Source organism: Cygnus olor, chromosome 2, assembly GCF_009769625.2.
Source record: "Cygnus olor isolate bCygOlo1 chromosome 2, bCygOlo1.pri.v2, whole genome shotgun sequence".
Taxonomy (NCBI): Eukaryota; Metazoa; Chordata; class Aves; order Anseriformes; family Anatidae; genus Cygnus; species Cygnus olor.
In genome coordinates, this window is record NC_049170.1 from 41019863 (window position 1) to 41040206 (window position 20344).

General features: G+C 38.8%; 2 long non-coding RNA genes across 3 annotated transcripts; one reads left to right on the forward strand and one right to left on the reverse strand.

Moving 5' to 3' along the window:
• Positions 1-12981: 12981 nt before the first annotated feature.
• LOC121066137 lies at positions 12982-20049 on the forward strand. The gene is made up of 3 exons (XR_005817537.1): positions 12982-14368; positions 14525-14605; positions 19774-20049. It is a non-coding gene; the product is annotated as an uncharacterized LOC121066137 (long non-coding RNA).
• Positions 15042-19019, reverse strand: LOC121066138. 2 transcript variants are annotated; one of them, XR_005817538.1, is made up of 4 exons: positions 18223-19019; positions 17942-17995; positions 17559-17607; positions 15042-16934 (listed from the first exon to the last, which is right to left on the reverse strand). It is a non-coding gene; the product is annotated as an uncharacterized LOC121066138 (long non-coding RNA). The 2 variants fall into 2 exon arrangements; XR_005817539.1 differs by lacking the exon at positions 17559-17607.
• Positions 20050-20344: the final 295 nt, after the last annotated feature.

Here is a 20344-nt window from a genome sequence, read left to right on the forward strand (position 1 = left end):
AAGGAAATTAAAATATCAGTCAGTTTACCTGCAGGATATAGAGCCAAAGCAGAAAGCACTATAATTTCTTTTACAAGCAGCCCCTTCCTCACATAATGTCCCTACCTCTGACTGATAAAATACAATAGTCATAATGCTTGTACATATTCTTAAAACTGCTGTGCACAAAACCAAGACTTCAGAACTAAAGAAAAATGCAGCACTAGAGATAAACTGTGTTACTCAGAGTGGGATAAGGAAAGGAGAGCTGTAATGAAAGTATAAAATTCAAGTATTTCTTCTCAATAGCGTACAGAGATGACACCCATAAAGCAGAAGTGTCGCACTCAGGAAAAAAAAAAAAAAAAAAAAAAAAAAAACACAACAAAACAACAGTTCTTCTCAATAGGAAGGAGCATAAATAAATGGATAGGCCAAAGTCTTCAAGTCCTTTCTCTTGAAAAGAGAAACAGCAGTAATAGGGGGTATAGATGATTTAAAGAAGGAAGGGATATGATATTTTTATCTTTTTTTTTTTCATCTAATTCTGCTAGCTGTCAGGGCTACATTACACTAGCACTATCTACGCTGAACAACAAACCATTTTTCATTAGAAAAAAAAAAAAAGCACTACGATCCAGTCCAAGAAGTGTACACTCATTAAGCAAAGAAGCTAAAGTAGTCATAGCTTGTCCAAACACTGAGCAAAACTTCTGGTAGAGATAACACAGTAATTAACACTTCTGTATACACATTAAATGAAATTTCAGGGACATTTTAATTTCATAGACATTTAAATTTAATTACACATGTTAAAAAACAAACAAACAAAAACAAGCAAGCAGTTAAATAGTTCAGCAATAACTCAACATAAGGTTTATACTAGGTGTAAGACCAGAAAGCAGAGGAACAAAATGGATACCACTGGAATTTGAAAGATAAAAGCAACCTTGGACAGATTATGATTCATGAGTTGGATGGATTTACTTAGAATGACAAGAAGCACGCAGCACTTGATGGCAAGAAACAGGCATAATCAGAGTGGGCTTTTATCACCTTTGGCTTGCCAGAACTTGGTGCCAGGAACTGTCACAGATCAGAAATAAGAGTTCAGATTTCTCTCTATTGGAAGAAAATATTCAGTAAAAACACTGCCTTCCTGCCTTCCAACACCTGAACATTTAAGATTGGCATAAATAGAGAAGCTGACTTGGCACAGAAATTTAGCAGTTGCCCTCCTGACTCTGAAAAAGACTGAAAAATTCTGGTACAAGAAGCAGGTTCCACAGCAATCCCCTTTTAGCTTTTTAGATATGAACTAACAAATTGTACTTAGCTCCATCAGAGAATCATTTTCACATCACACAAGTGATCAAATGTCAGAGACCGTGCCTGAATTAAATATTCATTTAATTTGGAGAAAAGTTCTGTGATCTGTTACTGGCATTCTCAGCTTCTCTCTCTCTGCTTATTCTAACCAGTCCTTAAAACACGTTTTAACTGGAAATTTCTCAGATAACTGCATAGTTCAAAGCCTTTTCTGTGCAGCAGTATATGGTACTGTGATGTTATGATGATTGAATGGGATTCCTGGTAAAATATGCCAGTGAAGATTTATGTCTATTAGCACAAAACATCAGAAGAAAGCACTTAGTACAAGGCTGCAGGGCGATGACATGGGTAAGCTCCTGAGCAAAGCACTGAGATCTTTTCTGCTTCCAGAGCAGAGACTCTTGATTCTCTTTGGAGTTTGTTAGTCACCCTTGTGTTCAGCTGATTAAATTTGTTTGTAGATGTCTTGAAGATTATATTGACAGCTATTCCTGCTTATATCTCAAATGGCAAGAAGTTGAAGAGCATGAGTTGACATGATATGACAAATGGAAAAATTAAATGCACCTCTGTGTAGGACTTACACTCATCTCCCATTCACCCGCTGGCATTTTGACTATGAGACCGGAAATCAAATGGATGGATGACATTTGGTTTTGCTAAGATAGCGGTGTTATTGGTGATTTATAGCTTTATTCCTTCATAAATGCACAAATTAGCTGGGAAGGTGGAAGTTAGCTAGTCAGAAGACTTGTAGAGTTCTTAATTCTCGGTGTTAATTTCATTGAAAAGTAAATCTTGTCAGCCATAAATTTAAAAAAAAAAAAACTATGAAGGAGGGAAGCAGACGGAATAAAAGGCTGTTTGAAAATGACCATGCAGTGCATATGTTTGCAGCTAGAGCAACACACACTATCTCTTTTAAGTGTATTTTAGAGCAGATCTAGGATCTGATTCTGATCTTCCTTCCACTTCAGTATAAATCAGAAAAGCAGTTCCACTGAACTTATCAAAGTTACACTGGGTTAAGAAAAGAAAATCAAGCATAGAATTTGAATGTCAACACTTAGATAGTAGATAGTACAGTCAATGTCATATAAAGTTACTGTAATTTTAGGTAGCAGCAGTCAGAATCTAGGTATCGCTTTTTTTATAGATGCTTTCTATTGCAAATGATTGTATGTAGACTTGCTGAAAATATATTCATTTACCTAAAATTGTTACTTCTGCACACATTCTTTTTTTGTGACAATCTTTTTAGATATTAGAAATGACTTTTTATGGAGCAGCTACCCAAGGAACAATGTATACCTGTACAGAATACTCTAAAATAACCATATTCATTATCCTTATAGGAAGGGAAAAGGCCCCAGATTTGCCACAATAACAAAATATTTTAAAATAAGGACAATATAAAATGAGCTAGTGAAACAAAAAATAAAAGGAGCAATAGGTGGGATAAAATATTTGCAGGTTACAGGGGAGACCATTTAGTGAATTTCCACATTAGAGATACAAAAAAATATATGCTAACATTAAAAATACAAATTAGAAAGAAAAGCACCTGACCTATGTTATTAGCAGATCAGAGAAAGCTATTGGAAGTGAAAATTGGGAGTTACATCCAAATAAGTAGAATAGAAAGGAGTGTAAACAGTAGCAACCTAAACGTAAAGACACCATATGACAGGCCAGAAGGGATTTGAAGGAGTAACAGTAAGGACAAGTAACCTATTAATAAAACTTTTTTTTTCAGGCGTACAGTTACCAGAAAGCCTGACAGAGAGTCAGATGGGACCAATAGACAATCAAGGTATGAAAGGAACATTCAAGGAAGATGAGGCTATTGCAGGAAAGCTAAATTAATTTATTGCATCAGTGTTCATTACAGAAGAGAATGAGGTTCTGATATCAGTCATTCCTTATGGGAGATAAGGCTGAGGAACTGGCTCAAATTCAAGTGTCAATAGAAAAGGCTTTAGAGCAAATTGACATACTGAACAGTAAGAAATCTCTAGGAACAGATGGTATTCACTGAAGATTTATAACAAATATAAAATTGCTAAACTGCTAGCTGTGGTGTCTAACCTATTGCCAGAGGAACAGAAGGTGGGAAATGTGACACCAGTCTTTATGAAGGACTCCAGAGAGATCTTGGATCTATAGACTGTAAGTCTGCTTTCTGTAGAGGCAAAACGGTAAAACTGTAATGAAGGGAGAGATTAATAGACACCTGGACAAACACAGTATATTGCATAACACACAGCTTCTACTGGGTGAAGATGTTCCTTAGAAATGTATTCCAGTTTTTTTAAAGCTGTCTACAAGCATGTGGATTATAGTGATCCTAATGCTATAAGGTATTTGGGTTTTTAAAAGGCTTTTGACACATTCCCTCATTAAAGGCTTCTACAAAATAAATTACCATGGAATTAATGGGAAGCTGTTGCCATGGATTAGTAATGACTTAAAGACAGATGATGACGAATAGCCCAAAGTGATCAACTTTCTCAACCAACAGGTCCCCTAAGTACCAATAGTGGGATTTACACTATGCATCCTTCTCCTGTACTACTTGGCAGAGGAGCTTCTTGGCATGTAAGATAGCAAGAACTTCTAGAGCTTACTGGAAAGGACAGTGGAATAAAATAGCAAGGGAAACTCAGTATCGCTAAGTGCAGGGTAATTCATTTGGATTAAATCAGTCCTGATTATAAAAAGGATGGATTCTGAATGAACTGTCTCCATTCCAGACAGAGAGCTGAGCTTACCGTGGTTCATTCTGCAGGACCACCAACCAGAGAGTCACAGATGTCAGCTGGAGTGTGAGGACTTCTTAGAAAAGGAACCAAGAAGAAAACAGAAAACATCTTAATAAAACTGGTGTGTAGTAGCTTGAACACTGCGAGCAGCTCTGGTGACCCTGTTTCAAAAACATTTCAGAAGAACTAGAGGCAAAGATGGCAATAATCTTGGCCTTGTATACGTAATAATTAATTGGTGGTAATATACACTGTAGAGCTTTTTTGTCCTGCATTACTAGTAGTGTGACAATAATAGTAAACAGAGGCATGACTTGTAGTCATGAACACTTGTCTTTTTTTTTCTGCTGCTTTCAATATATGAGTTTAGTATGTTTCTAACTGAAGAAACATTTTAACTTTGTGTTTTTACTTTTATTACTTGCTCTCATTTCTGCGAAGGTGTTGAGTGATAAGAGCCCTTCCGCATATCTTCTGGGATCAAATGGGTTCAGCAACTCTTCGATTGTGTTTTGCACATATGGTCCTTATTTCCACAGACCATAGAAATGGTTAAAATAAGTGAAATAGTTGAAGAGTGCGTTGCATGGATACACAAATGCCCAAAACAGGTTACAGGGATAAGTCAGGCAGGAGCTGTATGTGTTCGCAACAAATGTGGACACAACACGCAAACAGAGATGCCAACACAAGAGAAGGGGTTTCCAATGAATTTTCTGAAATTCCTCAGGACTGAAAAAAAATGGCTAAGAAACTATCTTCTATACTTTGTCATGATTAATTCTAATGAGAATCAAAGCTACCAAATTTGTTGTCTTAGTTGACTCATATTCCCAAACTCAGATTCATTAAGTGAGAAAAAGTTCTTAATTTACAACAGTTTGTCTCAGAGGTATGGAGTTTCCCCCTCAGCCCAAAGCTCCTCTCTTAAACTGGCTGCCAGGAATCTTTCTCTGCAGCTTCTCCTTTGTTCAGAGCCCCTACTTAAGTTCTTCCTCTGCACAAGAATAAAATACATGCTCCAGCTTTTCCTCTATTCAGGGTGCAGATAAGAGGATATAAAGAGAATCCCTTAACTTCTGTCAAAAACCTGAGATGTTTTGGCATAACTCGGACAAATGCAGAATTGCGGAGACTGCAAATTCTATTAAATGAATATCAGGGATGTGAACAACTAGTAGAAAGCCTTTTCACACAGCATCTTCCTGAGAAAGCTCCAGATCTTGTAGGGCTACCCTGAAAGTAAAAATTTGCTACTGCTTCATGTACATCAAATGAAAGCTATTTACCAAGTCATGGATTAATTTCTTAATTTTAGAGGCTGACACAACAGACCAGATAAACTCGGCTGCCTCCCTGTGCTATGTCTGATTTGCAAAGTTGGGGTAAATTATGCCATGTGCTCTGTAAAAAACCAATGTGCTGTGTAGTTCAGGGCAGCTGTGGCAGGTACTGCACAGCGACTAAGAGGGACACAGCTGGCAGCACTCATCTCACTTCATATTACCTTGAAAATATTGTGTTTCTACTTGAAGGAAGCCTTTTAGGCCGTCTCTAGAGTCTACAGAGAGGGACAGAGCCCTCCACAGGGAGGTTCATCCACTTTTCTTAGATACTATTTAGGATGACATTAATTGGACTTTTAATTAACTGGTCTGTTTCTCTCCACTGGGTGTTATGGGAAGCCTAGATAAGGGGGTTGCTCTAGGTGTCTTACTTTTAGATGATTAGGTGAGGTGAATCCTAACTCCAATTTAAAAAAAAATAATAAAAGCATAACCTGTGTCATGGAAATTACTGTGAGTAGAGTAGATACAGTGTGTACCTTAGACCTTGGCTTTTTCAGATGATCCTAAGTAAAGCATAAATAGTGGTGCTTCACGAGGAGTAGTTGTAACTGTATAGCGTAAATGTTGAACACCAACTGCATGGTCTCAATAAAATAGAGATGAGGCTGCTGTAACAAGCAGTTCAATTCAGTGAAGAGCCCAAAGGTAGCAATCACAGAACACTTTAATTCTTTAGTCCAACAGCTATGTAACAGCAACACCGCTATGTTGCCCTCAGCGTGTGCATGGTGGAATTCCTTATCTCTTCATCCCCAAAACTCCCTGTGACATAAGGACTATTGTAGGTGGGTCTGCAGAAGTTGTACATCAGCATCTGAAAGAATAGCTGATCTCTCTTATTCCATATTCTGCCTCACGGGAACTTTTCTGAAAGCTGAAACGCGTTTAGCAGATAGGAAATAAACTATGACATAACCTAGGGAATTAGCAGAAATCTAACAGCTGAGAGAAGTACAGGAGTTGCCGCTCATTTTAGCTTATGGGAAAGCAAAAACAATCCCTAATACCACATCTTCACTAAGCTTTAGGTTTCAGTACCAATAAACTGTGAAAATGAGTGCAATGAAGTTCAATTTAAAAATAAACAGTATGCAAAATATGCATAATGGTGTACCATAAATATAGCATCTACTATGAGATTTACACTTTGGAACTGTGCACTTGACAAATGTTTTTCATTCTTGCTTGCAATTGATACCTAAGTATGTTTTCTGAATGTATTTTGGTCTCGCAGAAGCGTAGTGCCATGTCCTATTATGTTCCACATGCAAGCAGTTAGAAGATTATATGCCAGCCACCAGCATTGTACAAGTCAAAAGTGATTTACCATGGATACATGTGCCTCTTGATGAATATTTCTAAGATTATACAGCTGTTGTTTATCAAGTATCATTTATAAAGCATTACATGACAGTAAGCTATAAAGAATGCATGTGCAAGCTTGTAAAATGAAACATAATGCTTGGTAATTTAAAAAATATATTCATTGTAGATTTAATTGTTGAATAGTTATGTTGATTTATACCACACAAATGGGAACTTTATGATTCACAATGACTTAGCAGACAGCGAACTTCATTGCATCACTAAAATTGGTTTATGGGATTGAGTTGCGAAAAATGTGAAGTGTGTTCATAGGGATCAGTCCTGCATTCTCTGCACTTGAAACTTTGCACTGCTTTTGACTAGGCCTATCCAAATAGGACCACCAACGGATGCACTTCCACCAGTCTGATGAAGTTGAAAAGTTTATGAGATGACTAGTTACGGACTTGTGTTAAATCAGGTAGTAACACCAGTCATGTTTCTAATAGGTTGGTAATGAGAATTTCTTCAGAAAATTGTAGCTAAAAATATAATCAAATATAACCAAACTTTTTTCAGAAGCTTGCACTTTTAGTTTAAAAAAAATCCTCTGTAAGCAAAAAGTGTAATAGTTAGAGAGGATTAATGAAATAAAAAATTAATAATTTAGAAATTTTGATATATTTGTGCCTTGTCTCTACTGTATACTATGATCTGGACTCCTCAGAGAGACGGTAACTCCCATAATTCCCATACTACATCAAGGCAAGACACTACTAATATCAACTGATGTACCACGAGAGAAGTAGTCCCACCTCGCTGACTTGGGTTTACTCAAGCTTAATGCTCATAAAGCCCTTGAGACAGTATGGCAGATTTTCCATTATTTTTTTCAGTCAAAAAAAAAATTGTTGATTATTTTTAATGAGATATCTACATTTTTAAAGGAGTTCTGGTGAAATTCCACCTCCTGACCATCTCTGACAAGACGTTGGCAGCCCTAGCTGGGAAGCCTATGGCTATATGGGAATGGAGAATATCTTTCCTAGCTATTCTGTGAAAAAAAATTATTTGCTAGCTTGTCTGTTTCAATGCACAGAGGACTTCAATATCGAAAGTCTGTATTCCTTCTAAATGCTAAACTCAATAAATGAAAAGCAAATGTTGTTTCCTTAAAAAATTAAAAAGTGGGTCTGACAAGTGTAGTCAGCCAAGAATAATCCAATAATGCTAGATCCCAGGTGAATGCATAAATGGATGCAGTTCATCATGGTGCCTGTCTACTTTTTTCTCATACAGAAGCGGTAAAAGAAAACCTGTTAGTTTTCTGAATGAGTGAGCAGTAGCCTTGTAAAATGTGTGTAACGGCTTTCATACACAGAATAGTAAGTACACACCGCATTCATGCATATGCTTTTGTCATATGTTTGCACACCTGTGATTGTAGAAAGAAAATAATGCTGTATTATTCCAGGCTCAAAATTAATGCAAAGATTTTATTTACTGAATACTCATAATGCATTCTTAATCTTAAATACCATCACAAGAAGAGTGAAATTCTTGCAGAATACATGGGTAAGATATTAGAGCTTTTCTGCTTTGCCAGTTGGTAATCTATCTGCTTTTGACTGTTCCTTTAAGATATGAGGAGCTCTTAGTATAGAATCTATCGGCTTGTGGCTCTTTCTTTTGCTTATTTATTTTGGAAGATTGGATTTGTATTTGTGCTCAGACATTTGAAAAATGCCAATACCCTGTATTAATCCACAAACCAAATACCAAATGCAACAGGAATTTCCTATAAATGTGTTAGATGATGAATACTTGGCTCGCATCTCACAGGAACACGTTGAACAGAAAACTCAGAAGTCCAGGAATTCAATTATTGTGATAGTTCAATTAACCTCTATTGAACAGATGTAGAAATTATACCTAATTATACACGTAGCTGACTTCAGACATGGACCTCTGCCCACCAAGGACTAATCTAAGATCACCAAATTCATTTCACTTCAGACCTTTGCTCTCAGAAATGAGTACTACAGTAAGTGATTTCACCATTAAATATCCCTCTAGCACCATAATCTTTCTAAAAGTCTGTTCAGTGCTCAATTTTATACTAAGAAACTTAATGTAAAATCCCCAAGTGTTATCACAGAAATTCTAAAGGAAAGGTCACAGATAAAAAGGTATTTTTAACATGAGCTTTACTGAATATTGCTCTAAGCCTACCTCACTTTGGCTCTGCAGACTTACACCACAATGCATGAATTTGTACCTCCAAATTTAATATACCTTTATCTGGTTGATGAGAAAAAGTTTTGAATTTATTCCTTAGCATGAATGCCCAGTGCAGGGCTGTATTCTGAGAGCCTAAGTGGTACGTACAGTTTGAGATGTCCCTCTACAAGATGGTATGTTCTCTCAATCCATAACGTATATTTATTGAGGTTTCAGCAAGTTCCCTAATTTATAACAGCCTTTACTTAACACAGCCAGCCAAAACAAAGTTTTGTGATCAGTCATGCACCTACGAACACAAATTGTGCAAAAATATATTCTAGGAAAATATAGCATGCACTGTATATGCAACATAATTTTTATTGCACTCAAGACTATAGAAGAAAAAATGAGCACGGGGTTTAAAGTAGTGGCTTTTTCTCCCATAAACATTTGCCTTTACCAGTGTCATACATATATTATTTGTGCACTTCCTTTCCTCTTACTAGCACCATTGCAAAAAGAGGAAAATGATCTTTTGTATTCCTCCATGACATTTGTTTCTCTTTCTGTCTGCTGTCGAAATTGTCTGCTCTGATCTTATTTCTCCCTCCTTAGCTATTTTTATGAATACCCTCATTTCCTTACAGCAGCTGGTTTCCAGAAGGAGTCCGTGGGCTGGCATCCAGAGAGAGTATCCCAAAATATTCAGCGCCGTCTTCTAAGAAAGTGATTGACTGTTTTGTTCAAACTTCTTGGATCCCTGTTGATGGGGGAAACTTTCTGTCATATACCTAGACTCTTTATCAGGTGCTCACTCACAACAGCATCTAACTTTTCTTCCTGACATTCTGGTAAATGGCACTGACTGGAGCACTTTCCCTAGAAAATTATACTAGAGATGGAAATTATTTATTTTATTTTCCTTGATCTCTGCATCTTGTATTTCCCATAGTTTTCCTGTCTCTGAGGTTGTTTTCTTCCTTTGGTTTCCTTTGGCAAATATGATTTATCCTAGAGAAGCAAACCAACAAGCAAGATGAAGTGTAGGAAATGGAGAGTCAGCTATTCTTCTGTGAAAATGCTGTATCTATACAGGGTCTCAATATAGTGCCTTCTTCCTTACAGTTGCCAGTATTTTAATGGTATAAGGGTCTAGTCTCATTAGTAAAATGAGCTACTTCATAGGAGACTAAGCATTTACCGTGAGCTACAGAAAGGACAGACTGGGTACACTGCCTAAATTCACACCTTTAGTGTAGAGTTATGGGTAAATTAATGTTCTTCAATAGTTAATAAAAAAGTGAAATGTTTTTCAGTCTTTTCTGCTGTGTGGTCATCATTTTAATGAGATAGTGTTGGCCAGACCATTTTGGTTTTTATTTGTGATTGCGCTGACCACCTTACCCGTGTTTACTGCAGGATAATAACCTAGTGGAAAGCCAAGCAATTCCAATTTTTGAACACTGGGAAGTACTGAATGTAATTATAGCTTCTTGTAAAGCTACAAACAGCTTGGAAATATGGGAAAACTGCAGAGTGGATAACTACTTGAATACTGCTGCTATGATTGTTTTTCCCATGATGTATCTCCTTTAAATAATGAAACTTCATTATTGGCATGATAATCTTGTAAGACATTAAACTTCAAGCCTGTTAACAGGGAGGATATTGTCTCGTGTTATACATGAGCTACAGTTTATGCATTACATTTCGTAATTTACAATTATTGTCTTCTATTGTCTACAAGCAATTACATTTACAGTAAGCAGGTTGTAACAACTTTACTCAGGCAGCCTTGCTTCCTATAAACTTGTGTCCTACATCTTCTCCAAAATCACCCCCCTGGCTAGGCTTCCTCTTACACAAACCCTTCTGTTGCCGTCCCTGCAGTTGCCTCTCCCTGAACTTATTGCCTTCAACCACAGCGTCCTCTTATTCTTTTCCTGTCTTTAGCTCATCCCCTGCAAAACCTCCCTGATGTATTGACCAGAGAGCATCGGCTCCCTCTTGTGCCCCCCATCTATGTTTTGTTTATGCTGCCAGGTGAACAAAAGTCTGCAAGGGGCTGGCTGGCTGCTTGGCCAGGCAGTGGACATGTGTGCCACTGAGCAGCAGCTCTCACACGGGCTGGCTTCCCAGCAGCATCAGGAAGGCCTCTATCCTCAACCTAGGCATCAAGCTCCCAAACCTTGTAACAACCTGCATCTTTGGGACTTCTGAGAAATTTCATTGAAGTCAGCCAGTGGATTCAAAAACTAACATAGAAAGAGGGCTGGCAAAAGGACAGCATTTTCATATGTGGAGAAACCTGAACTAAAAGTGACTTTGATGGTTGTGTATTAAGATATGAAAAGGAGGAGGAGTCCTTTTTATTTATTTATATATATATTCATTTATTTATTTTAAATGAAAGCTTAAATATCCAGTGTGGTCAAGATCTGTTCCCCAGAAGATTCATGACTGCTATATTGCCTGCCTGGCAATGTAGGGCATAAACTTCTGAAATCTCACCTTTTTTTTTTTTTTTTTTTTTCCTTCTCAGAGCATCACTGATAAGAAATTCTAAAGACATTTTCTCCGGTGTAGAATAATAGAATAAATCCAAATGGAGAAGACAATAGCACTAAATGAAAAAGATAGTACTTTCCATTAATTTGTATATGTAAAAATGTATGACAGTAAGGTTGCCTTGAGCCCTCATAGTCCTGAAGATTTGGGAGGCTAAGCGTTCAGAGCGTTTTGTGGCTGTTAAAACTAAAACACTGTGGGAAGGTAGATAAATTGCCAGTTGCACAGCCCAGAACTTTCAAACATAAGGGGATAAATATTCAAATAACTTGTCTGTACACAGTATTGTGTTTGAATCTCCTGGCAAATAGATACTCTCTGTCTCTCTCTCATACACACAAATATGCTTTATGCAGACACATCGGTTACTGTTGCAGTTGGACTTTTGAGGACAAATGCATATCATAAAGCCATTTTTATACATGGCACTTTTACTAGCATAGTCTCAGCAGAGGCCCAGGATTGAATAAGCGTGAAAATTGAGGTGCCTTCATATTTAGGATGGTGCTCACTCAGCCTTGGCCAGGGTTGAACGAAGGCAGGCTCAGAGAAGCGTGCACTGCCGATAGCACTGAAACTGTCTGTGGGTAAACAGGATTTTTGTTTCAGATGTTTGCTACCCAGCAGTGTCCAAACAAGGGGAAAATGTCATCGTGGTGTGTCATTGGTGCTGCCACTGCAAGTCTTCAAGACGTTACAGTATTTCTTCATGTCTTATTGTAACACGACCATTATTCTATATAATCTATGTCGTGACCATATTGCAGAAGCTGCTGTACTGTAAACTTGATACTCTGAGGGCAACTAGGTCATGTTTAAGTGGGATAAAAAATAACCTTCGGTAAAACATGAGAGCAATGGAAATTGTCCACGATATATTATGCCCAAGAATAGTAAATAATAAATTCCTAGAAAATATTCTAAGGCCAAAGACCAGTCAGGTCTTTCTGCACTACGGGCTGTAAAAGCATTTAGCAGATGACTGCTCTGTCCCAAAAGAGGAGGATTTAAGTAGATGAACCAGTCGGTTTGGGGAAAAGGAGAAGGACATAGTGCCACAAAAGGAGGCAGATTAATGAGAAATAGTAACACAACTCCCAACACAAATATTTCTTATCAAAAGTATTCTTTAGTGTATTGAAAGCCAAGCACTGCGAGTCCATGCTTGTGCTTGGACCTTGTCAGGGAACCATATTTCAGGCTCACATTGTGAGCATATCGAAATGTAAGAAGTAAATTAATTAATTAATTTAAAATAATCTCATGTGTTTAAATCGTTCCAAGAAGTATGTTCCACGCTTACAAAAACTGACGACAATTTAAACAAAAATTCACTCGGATCATAAATGCCAATGATTTGGCATTGCAATTGGCCGTAAAGAGAGAAGGTTGGTCTTAGTATGTTGTGCATCCCTTTTTGTTTTTTTTCCTCCTTTTAATTTAAGTGGTGCCTTGATGACTGTGTTATTTGCATTCAGCTTATTCAGATTTTTCTTCTGCAGAAGAGGTATTGATTTTTATCTTAATCAATGGAAAGCCACAGCACAAAACAATAACAAGCAGTAAAAGAAAACAGCTGAACACCGCTCGTCTAAAATGGAAATGTGCGTTAAACGGGGCACCGACAAAATCTCGCAGGGAAGCAGATGTTGGGGTTAAAGGCGAGCAGGAGGCTGATGCAGGCTGTGTGGAACAGGAGAGGGAGCTCTCACTGCAGCCCCGGCCCGCGGGGAGAGCTGAGCTGGGGCTGGGGCTGCAGCTGGGGGGGCTGCGCACGCCCTCCTCCTTCGCTCCCGATTCAATACAATTTTCGTATTATTCCGGACAGAAAGCATTGGCAGAACGCTCCGCAGCACGCTGCAGTCAGACAGGAGCAATGGATGAGACTCTGTAATGCTTGCCAGGTCTGGCTGTCAGGATAGTTTCTTGAGTTAGGGAGGCACATTTTATCCCCACAGCTGCAAGTCTGTTCCTGCCCGTATTTCCACAACCCCCTAACACACTCGGAAAAGTACAGCATAAATAATAACACGTATCAGCTGTATTTATGACAATCAAGAGTGCTTGATATAAAACACTGACTTTAATTACAAGACTCTAAACGACCTCTTTGATTGAAGGAAACAGTGACAACCCGATTTTGCAAACTTCATCCAAGTAACTGTTATCCCTCCACATCACCCTTTCTTTTTTTAATAAGCTGTTCCACGTGACTAGGAAAGTAGGCAGAGGTTAACACAGATAAATGGCTGTGTTTTATCCTCCACAGACAAACAACCATGCCTAAGGACTCAATTACAGAAACCTTGGTGGTCTCCTTGTTTGTTGGATTACTTGTTTGTATTGCTCGGGAGACAATTATTTCCAAACAAGCATAAAAGAATTACATAGTCAACATTCAGCACGATCCTCTGAAAAGATGCTCAGAATGCATTTAGTTGCTCAACGTAGGTTTGACTCCAAGTTAGAGACATTAAAGGCTTGAATCAGCGGCCGCGACATAGGCGTTGAGTGCCGCATGAGCTGCCCTGGGGTCTCTTGCCAAATCACCAAATACCGCTCCAGGGACCAGAAACCTGTGTGTTCAGCCCATGAATCATGCCCTTCATTCAGCAGCGTCTGTAGGGCTGCTTACAAACGTGGAGCCAATCCTCTGGTGAAACAATAATTTGCAGCAGCAGTGGAGCTTATGGCGTGTTTATCAGCCAAGCATCTACCTAATCTTTTCTCCAACCAATGCCACCCACATACAGCTTATCCGAGGATATGCTGGAGAACAAGAGAACAGAGGCACTCTTGATTCTGTATTACAAGAAATACTTGTTGCTGATCTGTAAGGTCCAGGGTAAGGTAGGTGCACTACATGCATCCATGCAGCAAGCAACTGGTAAAAGTCTGTAATAAGTATCTGTTAACACACGTCTCCTAAAATACCCTTCCATATTGTACTCCATGCCTCAGTTAAGGAGTTAGCTTATAGGAATGTCATTTAAAATGTGATTGCAGGACTGAATATCTGCCCTACAGGCAGACGAACCAGGGAGAAGCATGCTGAAACACTGCAGTTTAAAACTTCTGCACATGCTGGTAAGACTTAACTTTTCTGTATTATACATATATATTTGAAATAGGTATATATTCAGAAATAAGACATGTTCATAAAGACATATATCCCTATGGATACTAGCACTGATCATTATGGCTTTTTCTCTGTTTAGTTTTACAAGAATTCTAACCAGTGACATGAATTTCAGTATTGTAAGAACTTCTAGAAAACCAGGGAATCCATCATCTACAAAGATTTTGAACACTGTAGTCATTCCCAGGTCTCTGCTTTTAAATGCTCTAAAATTACAGAGGAATATGGAGTCCATAACTTAGAGGCCAGGCCCATTAGTTGGGTGCAAACTGTACTGAAAACTTCTAAAATTTTAACTCCTCCTCTAGAATAAGTCATTCATTATTTACAGTTGCATAGTTGCACCTTCCTTCTTTTTTTCTTTTCTTTTTTTTTTCTTTTTCTTACCTGAACATATCATTCTCTCCCTCTTTTTTTTTTTTTTTCCCAAGGATCCTGTGTTTGGCATGCTGTGATCTGACTTGTATATTGGTCCATGTTCTGAAATATTGTCCTAGGTCACTGACATAGAAGTCTTTTGCATCTGGCACCGTGCAGGTGTAAAAGTCCTTGCCAGTTTCTGATAAATATTAAAGTTTCCCAGGAGGCATGAATCCAAAAATAATTTTATCGGAACAGTATTAGACTGTCGAGGGCTGAATGGTATTATATAAAAAGATGACACACGCACCTTTATAACACAGATTTGTTGTTCTTCTCTGATCAGAACTCTAAGCATGGATCACTGATGTGATTTACGCAGTACATCCCTTCCACTACTTGCTGGATAGACACTAGTTCATACTTGTCTGCAGATGTCTAAAGCTTTGACTTATAACAAGCCATTCAGATTCCTCTGCCAGAACACGCAGCTTGTGGGGCCAAACTGCAATGTTTCATCACCGTACGTGCAACTATGCTGTTGCATACCACCAGCAAAACTTACTTCTGCTCATTTCTGGTAACATCTTTTTGGTGGGCCTTTCTGAAGCAGTAGGTGCTGTAATCCACGTACTCTGTGAATTCCAGACCTTCCACGACCAGCATTAAGGACCTCTACAAGAGTGAAATATTCCACTTTTATAGTCCATTACTTGGGTTCCCCACTGTTCAGTTTGTGACCCCCAAATAACACTGACCTATGCCTAGTAGGTGCATCAATTCCTTCAAGAGATGTGCGGGACAAATCCAGAAATGTAAATACAGCTTGATTTAGGCCTACCTTACATTTTTGTTTGTTCTCCATCCAAATCAAATATCTTGGTATTAGCTAAGTCTGTAGTACTTCAGCCAGATCTCTTTATTTATTTACTTCCACCTTTGTAAGAACTTTTCTGCCCTTTACATTAAGTTTCCAGTTCATTATCACTGATTATATGTCAAGGTGATGTGATTCCTTACAAATCGGCATTGCTTTCTACCGTTTCACATCCTAGCACCTTAAAGACCTTTACAACCTTTTCTACTCCCACCAAACGGTCCTCCCCTCCTGTGTTCTTCATATTGTCTTATCATTACACTTGCTACCTGATACTCCCTGCCAATCCATCACGGGGACTACCTGGTGGAGCGGTTCTTTACACACAATGTGCCTAATTATCTCTCCCAATCTTCTCATTATCATTGAAGGAAACTCTCAGGTAACAAATGGACTAGTTGTTCTAACTCCTTCCTTCTTTGTCTTTTATGCATGCCCTTGTTAAGCCATTACCCAGTGCAGTAGAGGAGGTTTTAAAATACCAATTATACTGGTTGGATTTTTCATTAGCTTTATTTTTTACTTCCTTTAGCATGCATTCAGAAGTCATGGCACCCATATGTTGCTTAGTTCAATTCCCAGAGAGATAGTAGAAGACCAGCTGACATGCAGAAACCTGAAGGAGTCCCAGCTGAGTATTTGTAGCTGCAGACACTCCTATAATCTCATCTGCCACCATCACTTATTATTACATGATGGCCTGATTGCACCACAGCTTTATTTCTCATCTCCAAAGTGAAATATCATCTGTTACCTAGTAAGCATGGCAGACACAAAATTCCTGCTCTAAAGTCAGTCCACAGACTCCACATTCTCTCTTACCAGTATCTTGCAGAAAAAAAAAAAAAAAGAAAGAAAAAAAAAAACAACATATGAATACTGCTAGGGATTGAGTTTGTATTATTAATAGCTTGGGATTTGTATAATGTCCCTAGGTGAGGGCTGGCTGTTGCAACAAATGTTCATTTAGGTGTGCAGAAATCCCTCCAAGCACAGTAGGATTCTGGATTTCTCTTGTCTGCTGTCTGATGTTTCAAATCCTGCAGGACATTTTTTAAAAAATTTTTTTTTCTTTAGCACATGATGCTTTTCATTACGGAAGGTCATTTCTGATTCTGAGTCTCAAACATTTTGCAGTTTTATATGAGCTGATGTCTCCAAACCATACAATAATAGATAACCAGGAGGCTCTTTATGTCAGGTTTGTTTTTTTTTAAATAGCTGTTGATGCTGGCCCGAGTGGATTAGCACATCCTATTTTCCCTGGTAAAGCTTCCTTCTGCATAGGCAATTCTGTTTCAGATAGAAATTGTTGCCTTCATATAGCCAATAAATGTTATCCAGCTTGGGATCCTCGTGGAAATCAGTGTCTCTCACCTGAACTCTTAGGGCTACGGCAAATAACTTGGACCTGAAACTCATTTAGGTTTTATTCAGTTCATTAGCAGTCTCTCCAAGCGTATGTCTATATGTGGCAATTAACAGCTGCCACTTTTAAAAGACCCCAATTTCTGCTTTCACAATTGTAAATATATAAATAAATCCATTGTAGACTTAATCTGTCATGTTATTGACCTTCGCCAGCAGATTGCAAAATTCTCTGTATTAAATTGCTCATCAAGTGTTTTTTTCATAAAGGATTTGCTCATTGTTTGCATAGTTACCTCTTTATTGCCAGATTCATATTTATTGCACAAGTTGTCAGAGAATGTCCTGAGCAAAAAAATAGGGAAGTTGAAGATAGCCTCCTTAATGTCTACAAGAATGTGTACAAGAACGTACTCCTTCCTATAGCAAAAGACTACATGAATGTTTTCAAAGCTGCATCTGATCACAGGACTCAGCACAGTCCTTGCTGCTGTGTCAGAAACATTTCTTTGGTCCAGAACATTTTGAAATGCTTTGTTTTGACTATTTTTATTTTTTTTTTATTTTAGTCCCAGGTGACTTTTCTAAAAATAAATCTGAGCTGTATGCTTGGAAATTGGCTAATGGTAGAAAAACTGATAAATAGGATTTGACCAGAAAATCCGCTTTCGACACTCACCTCGCCCTATTTTCTTTCTTCTTTAAAGGATGAGTCTGACTGATCTTTCACGAACTGTAGGGAAAACAGGAGAATCTTGAATGGAATTTATATGAACTATTCAATCCTCTCCTATGAGGACTTAACAGGCATAGTCATTTCACTTGAAGATGGGAGGCAAGTACGAAAGGATTATCCAGAGTTCTTTTGGTGATTTAAGAAAGTCTGCCCTACTTAACAGGGTAGTTAGCCTTTCTGCCACTTGAACTGGAGGACAGAGAGAAAGAAGAAAGAAAAAGTACCTGGTGAGCCTTAGGAGACCAGGAATTATGAGGAGTTCCAGTGGTGAGCTGCGAAGAAATCAATAAAATGTTCCAGAAGTTTCTCTAAGCTTTGAGGGAAAGGAAACTTCTGAAAAAAAAAAAAAAAAAAAAAGAACCAGAGAGCAAACCTCTGCCATGAGCCCGAAAGACAGCATTTACTTAGTCTCCTTTGATCTCTACACCTAACTTCTTAATGGGAGGGGGAGACAATGGAAAGGGGAAACCAAAATGAGTGCTTTCCTTGGGAACGCTAAGCGAGAGAGTCAAACTCGAAGGTGCTGAGCTAGGCATTATTGCCATACATGCCCAACTCGTATCTACCACCATAGTTTCAACACGTAGTATCAGTCTGTAGCCTGTGAGAGACCAAAGTGAAAGCAGCCAGGCTGTGCTGAGTGCTGCTCATGGGTGATGGTTGTCACCCCACAGCATTCCTGACACCACCTGATGGCTGTTTGGGCTCACAGGACCTCGGCCTCCCGAGCTCGGTCTCCTTCCTTAGCTCTAAGTGACCACCAGGAAGGTCTTCTAGGATTCCCTAAGACTGGTGTGCAGGGTCAGTGTTGAAGTCCAAGTCGCCTTGTGATTAATGGATGAGCTGACCTCCTGACCTTCAGAAAGACATTCAGGAGAGCGTGATCCAAGGAGGAGGAGCCCATCCCAGGCAGCTTAGCTTGCCTAGCTTTGTCAAAGGCTTGGCACCCTTGCAGAGAAAAAAGAAACGTGGGAAAGATGGCTTTAGGCATTTTAAATAAGAAAAGAGAACAGTACTGGAGCTTTGAAAACTGATTAAGCAAGTAGAACACAGAGCTGAGTCACTCTATATTTGTCTCTGCCTGTGCATATGCACATATATATATATATATAGATGTATATTTTTGTGAGCATGTGCGTGTATTGAGTGAGGATATGCAAAAAAAAAAAAAAAAGGCATACTGTTCCAAAAGCCACTGCAGTAACGACTTGTGAGCTGAAGCTGTCACATCATATGAAGCAGACCCAGAGAACACATGAAGACACAGTCATAGATATTTTAAAACTTCTCTTCAGTGTTTTGCTCACATTTGGTAGCATTTAAATATGGTATCCTTTATGGCTGTTTTTTTTTTTTTTTTCTTCTTCTAAAACCACCATTACCCTTTTGAAGCAGTGTTTGATGAAAATGCAGAACTTCTTGGCTAGAAAAAGATTTATTTTTTTATCTCCCAAAGTCATATCATTCAGCTTCATGCAGTGAAAAAAAAAATAATGTTCTTCTGAATAAAAGAAAGATTAGAAAGATTAAAATGCACACCACTGGACTTGTTGAAAAAGGCTCAAGTATGATATACACTTTCGCACAGCTTTGCCTCCAGGATCATAGCTGAAACTATTCTCATCTTTACTTTTGGGTAGTTGGGAGAGATGCTGGGTCCAGGTCCCCTGTACCAAGTTTTTCAAAATAGTTGCAGTAAAAAGGACGTCGCAAATAGAACGCTGCCGAGTGAATGATCAAATTTTATTTTATTTATTTATTTATTGTTATTACAGCCAGATGTTGCCTCAGGAAGTTGAAACAAGAAGTCAGGAACTGACAGCTCAATAATTAAATTGGGAAAGTTGGCAGGCCTCCTACTACTTCCTCCGATCCGTAGCATCTATGAATGAAGGCGGGCAGTATCCCAGTGGCTCTCCTTCCGAACCGGCTCATCCATTACCGGGTAATGATTTTCCGTCGAGGCAACAGCAAAGCACAAGGCCTATTACACCAGCTACATAAAGTTAAAAAGGCATTATGAATAAAACGTTCGCCACGGCTTTTACCAACATTTCTACACAAGGCTGCCTAATGCTGTCATGTGTTTATTACACTTAATAATGTTTACATAATTCTTCCTCGAGCTCATTATGGCTGCCAAAAATCTGAATACTGCGCGCGGGCTTGTGTTTATCTCTGGAGGGCTTTGCAGTCAGCAAAGACGAGTGGGGCAGGAGGTCCGAGGCGGGCAGCAGGTAGCCAGCCCACCGCGACCCCAGCACGCCCGCAGCTTTTCTCCCGATTTAAGGATTTCTCCTCGAGCAGGGAACCCCTGGCCGGGCCGGGAGTTTGCCGAGGGGAGCG